This window comes from Triturus cristatus, chromosome 2_1 (genome assembly GCF_964204655.1).
Source record: "Triturus cristatus chromosome 2_1, aTriCri1.1, whole genome shotgun sequence".
NCBI lineage: Eukaryota > Metazoa > Chordata > Amphibia > Caudata > Salamandridae > Triturus > Triturus cristatus.
This window is the reverse complement of record NC_140581.1, coordinates 155,059,575-155,072,270: the sequence shown is the minus strand read 5'-3', so window position 1 is coordinate 155,072,270 and position 12,696 is coordinate 155,059,575. Positions and strand designations below refer to the sequence as shown.

The 12,696-nt window shown below is 47.6% G+C and overlaps 1 long non-coding RNA gene across 1 annotated transcript in view; it reads left to right on the top strand.

Annotated features, from left to right (window-relative positions):
* LOC146863891 (uncharacterized) overlaps positions 1-9,513 on the top strand; it is a 143,814-nt gene extending 134,301 nt beyond the window's left edge. Inside the window, exon 3 of the long non-coding RNA XR_014976584.1 lies at positions 9,113-9,513. This is a non-coding gene — a long non-coding RNA (uncharacterized LOC146863891). The remainder of the gene's footprint in view (positions 1-9,112) is intronic.
* Positions 9,514-12,696: the final 3,183 nt, after the last annotated feature.

The following is a 12,696-nucleotide window of genomic DNA, read 5'->3' as shown; positions in this document are numbered from 1 at the left end:
AACGTCTGTGGTTGAATCACCCCTATCACAACTCCTGGAGGGACGATGGAATGTTCGGCAACCGGCTGCGGATCCCTGCCATTCGATTGCCTCGAAAGCGCATCCGCTTTCCTGTTCTCCGTACCGGGTCGGTATGTGATGTGGAAATTGAAACCGGAGAAAAAGATCATCCACCTCATTTGACGGGGAGACAAATGCCGCGCCGCCGTCAGAAACTGGAGGTTTCTGTGGTCCGTATACACTGTAACCACGTGTCTGGCCCCCATTAACAAATGCCTCCACTCAGCAAATGCGTCCTTTATTGCGAGTAGTTCCTTCTCCGCAATATGGTAATTGCGTTCCGCGTCGTTCAATTTACGAGACATGTACGCCACAGGATGGAGCAAACCCGACACCTCATTCCTCTGAGATAGAATGGCACCCAGCGCCACATCAGAGGCGTCCGCTTCTACCACATAGGGTAATTCCGGATTCGAGTGAGCTAGCACCGGGGCGGTGCTGAAGGCCTTCTTGAGGGCCACAAATGCTTTTTGTGCTTCCGGTCCCCACACGAACTCCTGAGACTTCCTTAGTAGTTGCGTGATCGGGGCAACCAAGCCAGAAAACCCCTCAATAAAACGCCTATAAAAGTTGGCGAAGCCAATGAAGCTCTGGACTTCCTTTACTCCTCGGGGCACCGGCCACTCCTCCACCACTCTGATCTTGCGTTCCGCCATCTCCTGTCCGTTGGGGCTCAGCATCACCCCAAGGAATTCCACTGTTGTGACGTGGAAGTCACATTTGCTGAGTTTGCAGTATAGCATGTTGTCCCTCAGTTTTTTGAGAACCGCGGATACGTGCTGTACGTGTTCTTCCTCTGAGTTGGAGTAGATGAGTATGTCGTCTATGTAAACGACCACGTAGATATCCAGTACCTCCCGGAACACCTCATTGAGGAAGTATTGGAAGGCGGCAGGGGCATTGCATAGTCCGAACGGCATGACGAGGTACTCAAAGAGCCCGAACCTGGTCTTAAAGGCGGTTTTCCATTCGTCGCCGTCCCTCATGCGCACAAGATGGTATGCCCCCTTGAGATCAAGCTTTGTGTATATTTGGGCTTTTTTTACCTGTTCCAGGAGAACGCTTATGAGAGGCAGGGGGTACCGGTTTTTTATGGTTATCGCGTTCAAGGCCCTAAAGTCCACGCAGGCCCTCAATTCGCCATTCGCTTTCGGAATGAAAAAGAGAGGCGATGCGGCAGGGGATTTCGACGGCCTGATGAACCCCAGCCCTAGTAACTTATCCAAATATCCCCGTAGATGTACGTTTTCGGGTTCTGTGAGCGCATACAGTCTGCCGCTGGGAACGCTAGCCCCCGGAACCAGGTCAATTTGGCAGTCGAACGGTCTATGTGGAGGGAGCACCTCCGCTCGGATTTCATCGAAGACGTCCCCGAAACTGTGATACACTCTGGGCAGCTTTACGTCCTTTTCTGCTGCCGTGGCGACCGTGTGACCTTCGCCTACCTCACCTTCGTGGGGGTCCTGCCGCATGCCGCACCATTGTTCACAAAACGGGGCAGTCATCTCAATGTGATGCGTAGGCCAATCCACCGTTGGGTTATGTTTTTGGAGCCAGGGTAGACCCAATATGACCCCGTACTGCGGGGCTCTGATTATGCTAAAATCGATACGTTCGTTATGCAGTTTTCCGAACCTCACCGGTATTTCTCCTGTGTGCTGTCCGATAGGTCCGGTCACCAGACTTCTCCCATCCACTGCATACACCTCCTCTGGTATCTGTTTGGGAAGGAGAGTGAGACCCAGTCTCCGTGCTTCATTGTAGTCCATGAACATGCCCGTGGCTCCTGAATCAATCATGGCTACCACAGGTATCCACTGGTCCTGCACTCCTACGTGTAAGGTAATAAACAAATGTCTTCGCCCTTTTTGATTCGGGCTGAACATGGAAGGGATGTGGGTGTGACTCCAAGATGCCCCTTCCCTAGACCCGGAGTTTTCCGCCGGTGCGTCCACCACTGCTGTCACTGTTTTGTTCGCTCGGTATCGTGAGGTTTTTGGCTTGGCTGGACACTCGCGTACATAGTGCCCCTTTTTCCCGCAGTAAAGGCAAAGGCCTTGCTTGCGGCGTGATTCTTTTTCAGTGGCTGTGAGGCTCGCCCTTATAGCTCCTATGTCCATGGGTTCCGTCCTGGTGGAGGAGTTGGTCTCAGGGCCACCCATCGAAACATACGATGGCAGTGCTTTCCCTTTCCTCTTGTGATCGCCCTTTCTTTCGTTCAATCTATGGTCCAGCCGTAGCACCAGGTTGATCAAGCCTTCACATGTTTTGGGTTGGGGGTCGATTTGTGCTACCACATCTTTGAGCTCTTCGCTCAAGCCCTGGTGAAACAGCGCGGTTTGTTTGGCTATGGGCCACTTGGTTTCGGCCACTAACCTTCGAAAAGCATTAAGGTACTGCACCAGATCATTGTTGCCTTGCCTCAGCTCCAACATCTCTCGATCGGCAGTATACGAGTCCGCCCTTCGATCAAACACCTTCAAGAATTCCTCGCGGAAGGCTCCCCAATCACATAGGATAGGGTCGTCCCTGCTCACCAGTGGGACTGCCCATTGCGCCGCGTTCCCAGCAAGATACGAGATCAGAAAGGCCACTCTGGCTTGGCTGGTAGGAAAGGCCTTTGGTTTGCAGGACAGATGCAGTGCTACTTGAGTGAGGAAAACCTGCACTGTGTTGGGGTCTCCGCTTTACCTCTCTGGTGTCGCCAAAGGAATGACTACGGGCATCTCTACCACAACCGCAGGAGCCGTGGCCGTGTGAGAGGCACCCGCCTGTAGCGGATCATTCTGCAGAGCGTCCATTCTAGCCTTAACGTCTGCTGTTTCCTGTCTGGAAGCGGTGAGCTCGATTTGCATCGCGGCTAAGACGGCCAACACATCCTCAATCGTGGCCATGTCGTTCGCCCAACCAGGAGATAGTTATGGAAGAGGTCGGATATTATGTAACGTCCTGGCTTTCTCGGGGTTGGGACAAACAGACGACGGACCAGAGAAATGGAGGTTTAAGGATGATATAATAAACAGATAAACAACTACAGACAACAAAGAATACCGGTACTGGAATCACCAGTTAAAGTACGATACCCATTCACAGCTCGTCTAACCGTCCTCCGCATGCACACCGGACCCGGTATGCTCCAACGGAGGGCACAGTGCTAAGCAGTGGCCGACAATGCCACTCGACCGCTGTGAAGGGTAGTTCCAAGGTTGTGGAATCTACGGGGGGCACGTGGGAGTCACCCGGCCGGGCTCTCTACCACCTGGGAACAGCCGCTCTACCAGTATCCCCCAGAGTACTGCCACAACACAAAGACGCTGGGAACACCTCCTAGTGTGCGTCTCTTGTATCCGGGTTTAAGTGATGATACCCAAGGTGGCGCAGAGAATGGATGGGAGCAGCCGCTCTACCTATCCCAGTTCTCCTACGAGTGTCGATGGCTAAGACGCGGAAACACCTCCTAGATAGCGTCTTAGCTCTAAGCGTGTGTTTACCCAAGGAACGAGGGTTGGGAGCTTCGGCTCTCACCAACCTCGTTTTCTCCAAATTGTCAGGCCGTTGGGAGCTTCGGCTCTACCAACGGGACTTGTGCCCAATGACGTTGAATACGGCTCTCAGAACGGGACAGGACACGGGCAGGAAGCACACGCCAGCACCTCTCCTCCGCTCCTTAGAATGTTCCTTCCGCCGCTCAACTCACCAACGGGTCCGTGTACCTCAACCAGGTACTCCGGCAAAGATCAGAATATCCGACGCCGAGTCCCAGTGATCTTCTCCTTAAGTAGTACTCTCGGCGTTGTATAACCATGACTCTTGAGTTGCATAACATGAAAACTAGGCGTTCCCCTTGGTGTTATGCAACCAGAACTCTTGAGTTGCATAACATGAAAACTAAGCGTTACCCTTGGTATTATGTAACCAGAACTCTTGAGTTGCATAACATGAAAACTAGGTGTTTCCCTTGGTGTTATGTAACCAGAACTCCTGAGTGGCATAAGGCAATTGTTGCCGGAGGGCATTCTGGGAGTTGTAGTCCGCTCTCCTCCATGCGCACCAGGTTCACGGAAGTGACATCGTGGGAGGGAATCCATGTGCGGGAGGGGATTCCTGACAGACTTTGACTACTGTTAATTGTTTGCGTCTTTGTTCACCTTAATGCTGTTGATCGCTTAGATTGTGTGAATCTTACCGTTTGGTTTATCGTGATTGTTATTGCCCTCGAAGGCTCCGCTTTGAGTCCTCCGCTTGTTGACCCCTTTTTTCCCTGCACTGCGCTCCTCGCGCATATCCTTCCTTGAACCGGGCGAATTCGCCTGAGTTCTGATCGGTGGAGCAGGAGAACGGGAGCGAGGACGCGCATTTTTCTGATGCGCAGTCCTCTTTCAATCGGCACTACTAGCCTGCATCGCGCATGCGCAGTGGCCATTTTGGGGGCTATTTCTGTCAATTTCCTGATTCACTTGAGCGTGAGCTTTATTCAAAGTGCTCCGCTTCGTGCATATTGTTAATGCTGGCTCCCGAAGACGTCCCTCACTTTGGCTGCGTTGGGGCTGCATAATCAGCATAGGCTCTGCCTAGAGTGGTAGGCAAGCCCTCCCTCCCACACTTTAATTTGATCTCAACACCTGTTTGACTTGCCTGGTGTTCCACTCCCCCTGATTTTAGGCTTTGTCCCCTACCTGATTTCCTACTTGTGGGTTCTTGTCCCTAACACATTTTTTGAATATTTCACTCCTCATTGCTACAGTTACCATGTCTGATTACTACTATGAAGAGGAGTATTATTATGATGAAGAGCCCTCGGGTTCTATGGAGCAGGAGCTTGTTGAAGCCCTAGACGCTGGTGTCCAGCACTCAGTTAACAAGGCATTGATCAGAGCAGCGAGCCACTCAAACGTCACCTATGCTCCTACACTCAACAACAGGGCTGGCTCCCACAATCAGGTTCTCATCCAAAACCTAGTAGCAAAAAGACCCTCAACCCTCACTGTGGAGATTTCGCCAGGCTGGCTGAGTCCATGACCTCTGAGCCTGCTCAGGATCCGTCTAACTCGCAGGCAACCATCACGGAGCTTCCAGAGGACGATCTCTCTGATTCCTCTTCGGACCAATCCTCCAGCCAAGACGAGGCGCCTCGTCCTTCGAAGAGGACTAGAAAGACACTCCATGTGCAGGAACCTTCTTGCCCTAAGCTCCTCACTTTTGACCCCACAGCCATAGTACATCCTAACTCTATGGCCTGGCTTCCACTGCCTGAGGTGGCAGACTATATTCTGACGTACCTCCGCCAAGCGTTTGATAAAGATGCACGAGCTCGTCTTCGCTCAGAATGCCCAAGGCCTGATCATCCGAGTAAGGTAGCCGAAACCCCTGAAGTTGATCCCACGATGGTCACATATTTGAAAAAATATGCTAGGGACCCTAAAAAAGGTTTGGATAAAGCATGGCGTACCTGCCAAGATAAACTCCTGGATATCACCGACCCACTTTCAAAGATCCTAGAACTCGGCTTTAAGGCCAAAGAATCAGGGATGGCTATAGACCCCGAAGAACTCATTGGATGGGCTCAGCGACCGATCTGTCAACTGGGCAACGCTAACTGCGCTATGTCCACCGAGCGCAGGAGATCCATTTTATTGAAACTAGACCCTAAGTTTGCCAAACTCGCCTTGTCGGTGGCCGGTCCTTTAGCTCAGGGACTGCTCTTTGGCCAGTCGTTCCTCAAGGAACTTACTAAGTTTGTTGCCACTTTCAGTGGCCTAGATAAAGCCCAAGGGTCCCTCAGACGTGCCTTAAAACCGGTTTTTGGCAGGGCCGGACGTTTCAGAGGGCGTTCGTTTGGCTGGGGGTACAATCAATCCACCCAGAGAGGTCAATACCAACAGAGAGGTGGTCCCTAGGACCTCAATTACTCCACTTTCTCCTTCTACCCTACTCGCCATGCACGAAACAGTTTTCGAAAAGCCAGATATGGAGGCAACCAAGGCACACAACAAGAGTCTGGAGCTGCAGGTGAGGATTATTCCTTATTCCACAGTAACGTTGGGGGGCAGAATTCAATATTTTCTGCAGAAATGGCAAACTATCTCCCAGGACGCCTGGGTGTTAGAGACGGTCCGGGGCTTCAAGATAGATTACTACAGTTCCCCGAGTCGGGGCACAGCCCCGCATCCTCTGTATTTTTCCCTACTGGATCAAGCCTTTATCTCAGATGAAATAGACTCTCTGCTTCGCAAGTGTGCGATTGTCATTACAGTTCCACATCCCTAGGGGTTCTGCAGCAATATCTTTCTTGTGGAAAAGAAAGGAGGCGGATCCGGATTGGTTTTAAACCTCAAAGATTTCAATGGCTGGGTGGAATATCGCCACTTCAAGATGGAGGGAATCCATCTCTTGCGAGAACTTCTTCAAGAAGGCGACTGGTTAGTTCGCCTCGACCTGAAAGATGCCTATCTTTTGGTTCCGATCTTTGCCCCTCACCGCCGCTTCCTAAAATTTCCATGGCAGGGAACCTGCTACGAATACCAAGTTTTCCCCTTCGGTCTATCGTCAGCACCTTAGTGCTTCACGAAACTCCTCAGGCCGGTAGTAGAGTCTTTGAGAGTGAATAGGGTTTGTCTGATTATCTATCTAGACGACTTTCTGATCATGGCTCGTTGTCCTCGTCTACTATTGAGACACCTCGAATGGACGATCGATCTTCTCCAAGGACTGGGGTTTTTGGTGAACCCTCAGAAATCGGTCTTAGTTCCGACTCAATCCATTGAGTTTCTGGGTTTTCAAATCGATTCCCTTTCTTGCCAGCTAAGCCTGCCTCCCCAGAAAGAACGCTCTATCAAGAAGGAGTTGAGATCGCTTTTGTGCAAACAAACTGTATCCTTGAGATCGGTCGCGCAAATAGTTGGTCTTCTGTCCTCATTGATTCAAGCGATATTTCCGGGTCCCCTCCATTACCGTGCTCTGCAACGGTTAAAAATCCAGCATCTCCGGAAGGGCCTCGGTTATGCAGATCAGATTCCTCTCTCAGAAGAGGCAAGGTGGGAGATGCAATGGTGGTTAGACCATATGGAGGCGTGGAATGGTCGGGCCATTTTCGGTTCCAGCCCGGATGTGATAATAGAACCGGATGCCAGCAGATGGGGCTGGGGAGCCCGTTGCGGTCAACTGGCAACTGGAGGCAGGTGGTCACAGAAGGAACTTTCTTTTCACATCAATTGTCTAGAGCTTCTCGCAGGCTCTTTTGCGATTCGTTGTCTGTTCCCCCAGAAGTCAGATTGTTGCATTTTAATCTGCATGGACAACGTTTCTGCAGTCCGCTACGTGAACAAGCTGGGAGGAACCAAATCTCGGATTCTGGCAGAAATTGCCAAAGACTTCTGGCATTTCTGCCTGCAGCACCGGATCTCGGTGATTGCAGAATATCTCCCAGGACGCAGCAACGAGGTAGCCGATTGGCAGTCTCGTTATCTTCAAGACTCCAGCGACTGGAGACTACATCCCAGAATCTTTCAGTCCTTAGTTCACCTTTGGGGCCCATGCGAGGTAGATCTCTTCGCCTCCTGCCTCATCAGGTAGGTTCCGCTGTTCTTCAGTTGGCGACGGACCCGGAAGCGCTAGCTGCATATGCTTTTCTTCAGACGTGGCCAAAGTCCCTTTGCTATGCTTTTCCTCCATTTGTGATGATCCCCAGAGTCCTAGCGCAGATCCGACGTCAGCACTCAAAGCTGATTCTAATCCCCCCCCTTTGGAGGGCTCAACCGTGGTTTCCCATGATTCTCGAATTGTTATGTGCGACCCTGGTTCTCCTACCACAACTCTGGAACTTGTTGCTGGACCCTCAAAAAGCCCCTCATCCTCTGATAACTTTGGGGCATCTCCACCTGGTCGCCTGGCGGGTTTCAGGGACAGATAGAAGATCCCGGGACTTTCAAGGAACGCTGACAGATTCATTTCTGAAGCCTGGTCAGCTAACACACATAAGAGATATTCCTCTGCCTGGAAACGCTGGTGTAGTTGGTGCTCTCAATGGGAAGTGGATGCTGTTAACGCACATGTTTCCTTAATTGTAATTTTTTTTGCTTCCCTAGCTGCCTCAGATTCGGCTTACAGGACTGTCAATGACTTTCGATCTGCCATCTCGGCAGGCCACGTTCCCATAGATGGCAGGCCCGTGGGGGGGGCACCCATTAGTATGCAAATTGCTCAGAGGTATTAGGTTGGTTAAGCCACCCTGTCCCAAGTATTCTATCTTATGGGATGTCTCAATCGTTTTGAAATTTCTTGATTCCTGGCCTTCTAACAAATACTTATCCAGGAAGCTAAGCTGACTATGTTACTCTGTTTGGTCTCTTGCAAACGGGTGTCTGATGTCTGGGCCTTAGACCTAGCCGGTAGAAGATTCTCCCCTGACGGTGTCACCTTTTCCATTACTAGACGCACAAAGTGTAATACATCTTCTATCTCTTATCCGGCTTTTCCTTCAAATAAAAAACTATGCGTGGTTTAGTGCGTAAAGTATTATGAGGTAAGCACAGCAGAGTTTTGTTCTGACATAAATGGTCAAATATTGATTGCAGTGCAAAAACCATTTAATCCTGTTACCCCAGCTACTTTGGCCAGATGGGTTCGCTTTTTAATGGCTGAAGCAGGCATTGATATGTCGAAATTTGGAGCTCATTTAGCTAGAGGAGCTATGGCTTCTAAGTCTTTTGAATTGGGGACCAGCTTAAATGATATCATGAATGCCGCTGACTGGTCATCAGAATCTACTTTTAAGTCTTTTTATTATTGATGTAGCCTTGGTGGTGGTAGATAAGCTATTAACAAGCATAGTCGGAGCCTCCAGTCCTGACATAGAATTAAAAATTTGCGAATATACTTGACAAGAATTTTCAATTCTATTAAGGACACAGAGGCGAGGATTATCCCACCCGGATGTATTGATTGTTTGATATGTATAACGTTATACTGCATATATTTCTTTCTTTCCCTCCCCCTATTTAATCTGGTGTAGGTTGGGGTGACCTTTGTTACGGCTTTTTCCTTCTTGTTTCAGGTGCTGATAATCAATGAGGCTGGAATCCTTGCGTTTCTGAAGTTTTTGCCCTGGAGAGGTGATGAATTTCGCTGGTTCGAACTCCGGTTCAGAGGACTAGCCCTGTGGGGCTATGGATTGGGTTATCCGTTTGGAACAGGTTTTTCCAGTTGCTGATGGTTTTTCTTTAAGAACTGAGAGAATATCAAGACATTACCTGTTGTTTTTTCCGCAAAGTAACAGGACACTGTTTCCTTGTGAGGTGCTTTTATATGGACATACTGTATGGTTGGTCACATGATCTGCAAGTGTTATTGGGTATTGTGGTATTTTGTTTCACTGTGTTTTCATTGCTGCTTTGATTTGCAGTAAAGAATAAAGAAGCATAAACCTCACCTCCGTGTCCTTAATAGAATTGAAAATTCTTGTCACGTATGTTTGCAAATTTTTAAGTGTGCATAGTCGTTGTTGGATGTATGTCTGTTGGCACTAACTGAAGACGTTTAATGTACAATGATTAAGCTGTAAAAATCTTAATGTGGCCGACCAACATTTTTCTTAGGATGGTGCCTCCCACCACCATTGCTCTGCCTGCCCACTTTCCAACATTTTTTTAGGGTGGTGCTGCCCACCACCACTGCTGAGCCTGCCCACTTGCCAACATTTTTCATTTGGTTTTGCTGCCCCCACAACTGCTGTGTCTACCCACGTACACCAGTGGTATCATTCTCCCCTCTTCTGGACAGCTTGGCATTGCCCACTATCTTAGATGCTAGGTGGGAAGACTGTTAAATACCATCACATATCCACAACAAAGCCTGCCATGGCTCACTACCTTGCCTTGCTACTAAATATTCCTGCCACAAATATTCCCACAGATGGCAGCCATAAATGTTTTACAGCCACAGACTCCTTCCTTCCACAAATGTATGATAAAGGCCACTGATACAGATTTCTGCCATACATTCGATCCAGATTACTGAAAAATAAAAGTACAGTAGTTACTTCTACTAAATAATGCAATAGATTTCTGGAGCAGACTACTGGCATACATGTCATGCACAGATTAGTCCCACAAATTATGGTCACAGAATCGTGGTATAGATTGTGTCCATGTACTCATCACACCACAAATTACTGCCACAAATTGCTAACATAAATCATTTCCTGAAAGAAATTGCTGACACATTATATTGCCTCAGACTACTGACACAGGTTATTGCTACATACTAGTGACACAAATTATTGATGAAACGATTGCAAGAGAATAATGTGGTAGATCCTAGAAACACATCGTGGGCATACATTAATATCAAACTAGGTTATTATCACAGATTACTGCCATACATCATTTGTTCTATAGAATGTTCATATATTCTTGTGCTGTTAATGCATGGTCACAGATGTCTTGAATTTGCAAGGTAGTAGGCAAAATGTAGATTATCGCGGGAGTCAGATGTTATGCTCATTCACGTTACTGGTTTGTTGGGGGTTTAAATTATGGAGGCTGTTGCTGGAATTTGCTGTTCAGTGCATAATATCTGCTTGCTGTTCAAAGTATAAAGAGTGTTGGTGCCTGCATCTCCCCATGTAATGAGAAATCTTGCACATAGCTGTCCTATGTTATGGTGCAGGAGTGTCCTTTGACCGCCAAAGATAAGCATGGCTACTGTGATTGTGGGATAATGTATGGGGTTCTAATATCCCACTCACTAAATGATGACCTTCAAATGTGTGCAGTGTGAAGTACCAGCAGCACAGCAGAGAGAGGGACAGTCTGCCTCTTAAAATCACTAATAGTGTCTGGTGTTCTACATGCCCTTGAGTTTCTGTGAATTTTTATAAAATGTATAGGTATGTTCTCTTTCTGCAGTTTCACAGCTCAGACAGCCCTCTTCTTATTAGCAGTGCTTTTATTGCACTTTTTCAAAAATGTATGATGTTTTCACCTTTATGTATTAACTAATGTATTCATTGTGGAGTTTTCTTCAGCACTAATTATCATATTTCAGAAAATCCAGAGCAATTGAAAGTGGGAGACACTGTTGATTGTCAGAAGAGGAAGTTGGGGTAGCTTTGGGCATGATGAGTAAGCATGATCATTTTGTTCAGCACAACCCTTGCTCCTGGACAATGCCTTTCCAGCTTGAAAGGTCAGCTTTCTGGAGTTTCCTGATGTTCTTGTGGTTGAGTTTGTCTTTTAGTTCAGGTTATGGGTATTTGAGGGTCTCTGTCCCTGCAAACTTAAGAGATTTGCTCCGTATTTCAGTATCTTGAAAGAGCTCTGGCTAATCCTATGGGCTGAGAGTGAAGATTTCTGAAAGCTTCTGGAAGTGTGCAGGATTTTTCTCCTAAGACACTTAGGCTCTTATAAAGAGTAGCTGTGTGAGGGAAGAGTTAATTAATGTCCAATAAAAATTGATAGCACATGTATCGGTATTTATCGATGCTGATAAAGAACTGCTATTTCGAATGTAACCAGCTAAATGGAGAATAATATTCACCCACTTCTTTGACCAGTGAATGCCTAAACTTCTTCTCTCTGTGTCACTCTTTCTTTTCCTCACTCTCTATGTCAGAGTCAGCAACTCATGCCATGACGAGATTCAATTGTCTGGTCCCCATGTTTCTGTTCTCCACACACTGTTCGCGACTGAACAGGGCTGCTTACCCCCCACTCTCCCCAGCGCCTTGAGACCCTTACAGGTGAGTAGTGCGCTTACAATTCCCCTGATTGATTGATTGAGACAGACGTAATGAATGACGTGGCTACAATATGTTTTTTTATGAATCTCTATGTGGTCTGAATCAAAAAATACTTCCCATGTTGATTTGTTACACCAACTCAATTCCTATTTCTTTTTCTTTTGAATCTTTCATTCATGCATTGGTTGGTTGAATAATGATTGTTTTCGTTCTGTTTCCTTGTCGAATTTGTATATTTCCCGCCAGGCACGTGGTAAATATATACAGCTAAGTCAGCGTAGGGGAGGTAATGATTTACAATGGCATCTTCTTACTCTAGGCAAATGTAAGCCTTTTCTCAGTTTTAATATTTTAAATTGCCTTTAGAGGGGATTCACAGCCATTAACCTTTGTGACTCACTGGTCTGTTATTTATTTCCCAGTCTTGACACATCTAGGTAGCCGTGCACAGATCTGCTGCATTTTCAACACATTTTGAATGAATGACATATCCTCAGCAGGACATCGTGCCTGGTAAGACGTACAAAGGATGACATAACACGCACGTCAACTCCACCAGATCATTAAATTGCAATTTTACTTTCGCCCCCTGTACATGGTGAAAAAATCATCATCTATCTTATCTACTTCGCGTGTCACTTTCCAGGCTAAACCTCCCGGCATTTCAGCTCTTAGGAGATATGATCAGTTTTCCATATTTTTTAAGGTATTTTTAATTGGTAAAAATTTCATGTAGCTAAACTCGATCTGAGGAGAGGTTAAAAACATGGGGGCATATTATCAAGCACTGGGGTAAAATTATCGCCGCTTTAGCGTCAGAAAACTACCGCTAAAGCGGCGATAATGGGCTTGATAATATGCTGCAGAGAATTCCCATAGAAGCCCATGCTGACACCAGA